This window comes from Oncorhynchus tshawytscha, unplaced genomic scaffold (genome assembly GCF_018296145.1).
Source record: "Oncorhynchus tshawytscha isolate Ot180627B unplaced genomic scaffold, Otsh_v2.0 Un_contig_1775_pilon_pilon, whole genome shotgun sequence".
NCBI classification, from domain to species: Eukaryota; Metazoa; Chordata; class Actinopteri; order Salmoniformes; family Salmonidae; genus Oncorhynchus; species Oncorhynchus tshawytscha.
Window position 1 is genome coordinate 247139 of NW_024609693.1, and position 2862 is coordinate 250000.

Sequence of the window (2862 nt, forward strand, 5' to 3'; positions counted from 1 at the left end):
TCAGTGTCATAACCACAGAGAGATATAGATATTCTTCACTTTCACAACTGGATGTTGTTGTTGGCCCGGCCTCAATTCTCATCGCTGATTGGCCGGTGGAAGTCACTGGGGGACACTGGGATAGCAGACTGCAGCTTCTTTCAGTTTCTCACACACATTGTGGGGAAAAGTGGGAAATGTGTTTTGGCAAAGTTACAGTAACAGTAAGTCAATCTGGGTTGGGGAGGAAAGGGCCCAGAACTGCAAGAGGACACCATTCAATAGCTAATGAGAAAGTTTTATTCTGAATATACTGTATTTGCACATGAATAAGCATTTTCCAGGATTATAAACATGACTATTTTCTTTCTTTTGTCCGAGAATAATAACAGTATCGTACAAATTTATACATGACTGATTCAGGTGAATCAAGTTCCACAAAAGTGTAACATCAAGGGAGATTGACGCGGAGGCTCACCAATAGCCTGTCAAAAGGGAGGCTGACAAGGGGAGATTAGTGGACATGTCCACCAATGGTCTGCCATGAAAACGCTGGCAGAGAAAGATTGGGGGGCGGTCCCACCAATAGCCTGACATAGTGTGGCAGGCATGGAACACTCCCCTTAAAACACACTGAGAGTTCATGATAACAGAAAAGTGTCCAGAAAAAGCATAACCCACACAATCCACACAGAGAGCACCACAGCATCAAAAAACACTTCCAATCACTCTGATAATATGTTATTCCTGAGGTGACAGCATCTGATTTTAGCCCTTAGAGTGGCATGAAATAACCAGACACCATTTCCCAAGGGTCTAGTCTGGTCTTGAATGTGACAACCTGTGACAGAGGAAAAGATATGTATTGTCACATACACCAGAGAGGTGCAGTGAATTGTGTTGTTTTACAGGGTCAGCCATAGTAGTACAGCGCCCCTGGAGCAAATTAGAAGTTAAGTGCCTTGCTCAAGGGCAAATTGACCGCTTTTTCACCTTGTCGGCTCGTGCATTCGATCCAGTGACATCTCGGTTACTGGCCCAACGCTCTAACCGCTAGGCCACTGCGCTCACTCAGATCAGGGCCATACCAAATGCTGTCTCCTCAAGAGAAAGGCAGTAGAAGCTGTATCGTTATCATATCATAAACAAACACCCAACAAACCCACGGTATTATGCTTCCCATCCCAACAATACACACCAAAGCAGGAGAAGATAGAGGGTACTTTATCTCATTGCCTGCCACTGATACAGTATCATGGCATTATCATGCAACACAGGGGAAATAGATGAGATTTGCACTTATTCAATCCTAAACGTTGCATAAACGTTAGTAATAGGTTTCCCGGTAAACAGAGAAAGAGAGTCCTATGGCACTTGATATTCTTGAATGTTCTTAGATATTGAGGGTCTTAAATACAGGATGTTAGTTAGTTTCCCCACAGAACATTGAAACAACCAATACGGGACCATAAATGTCACCTCACATGACAGCAATCCGCCTTTGGTGATGGTGCTCGAGTTTCGCCACATAACATATTGGCAAATAATCATAGCTTAAGACTGGGATCATAACAAAAGTCCCCTTCCTCTTCAGTGTTTCAGAGAAATGGAAGAAGTCCAGATGGATTTTATTCTGGTTGACGTAAGAACACTTTGTAATTATAATTGAAGCAATGATAATGAGGTGTGGGAGAAGTATTTGAATGGCACTAGAGACCACACAGCGTAATCATGTAGTTTCCCAACTCTACACTGAATTGACTATGTGGTTTCCTGAGTCCATATGCCTCTGTTTTCAAAGGAAACAATGTGTGAATGTTTCTGACATTACCCCAAGGCTCCTTTAAAGTCCCTGTTTTGGCAGTGGTTTGCATTTTCATTTACAGCAATTCATTCAATGAAGTATTACTAATACTAGTCTTAAGCAAGTTATCAGAAACTATGATTGTCAATTGTTATGGAATCGATTGTCTGAAATGATCTTGTTTAGTGCTTAAGAGGTCAATTCAGTGCCAGGAACTCCTCTATATTTGCTCTACAACAGATCAGTAACACTAAATCGACCATCAGATCACGTCCCAGTCGAACAAGCTGAATTGCACCACAAAGAAAAAAGCACAGCATATCTACCATGTCCCTCTTTTGAACCATGTTCAACAATTAAACGAATACAATCAATTTAGAGAGGAATTGTTGATATTCTGACATGATAATAAAACCGCGTTTTATTAAAACCGTTTTTCCACAACGTTGAATAAAGAAACTTAACCTTATGTCTCTTTCACTCAAAGTTATTCCACTGCATAATCATTTGGCTATGATGATTGACGGATCCAGATTTAGTCCTGAATAAAATGAGGCACATTTCTGTTATTTCTCATGTAGTATGTTGGTAGCTGTTCTTGTGGGGAAATGAGTTAACAGGTGTATACCATAGTATAGTCAGAAAGACACTCAGAAAGACAGTATCCTATTGTCAATCTGTCTTGAATCTCTAATTCATAAAGTTATTAAAGTACCAGAACCACAAGGCACACAAAAACGAAGAAAGTACAACAGGACTGATATCCACACTGATATGAATGAATTTAGATTGACGTGTATTGATAGACATTTCCAATAGGTCTTAAAGCAATTTACGTTTTAGGGGGGAAATTCACTTTGCAACGAGGTGCAATTGTTTTTGATTTGGGGAAATGTTCTCTTCAATAGCGAGCAGAACATTGTGAGAAAGACAGATCCTTGTAGTTGCAAGTCACGTATTCAACGATACTCAAATCAAGAAGTGATACATGAGCAAGCACAAATAAACTGTCATGTACCAAGTCTACATTTCCTACATCCCCCCCTACTCTTTCTCTTCATTTTATATCCATTGCATTG

At 40.4% G+C, this 2862-nt stretch overlaps 1 pseudogene; it reads right to left on the reverse strand.

Annotated features, from left to right (window-relative positions):
- Window positions 1-256: 256 nt before the first annotated feature.
- Window positions 257-2862, reverse strand: part of LOC112214995 — a 53147-nt pseudogene continuing 50541 nt past the window's right edge.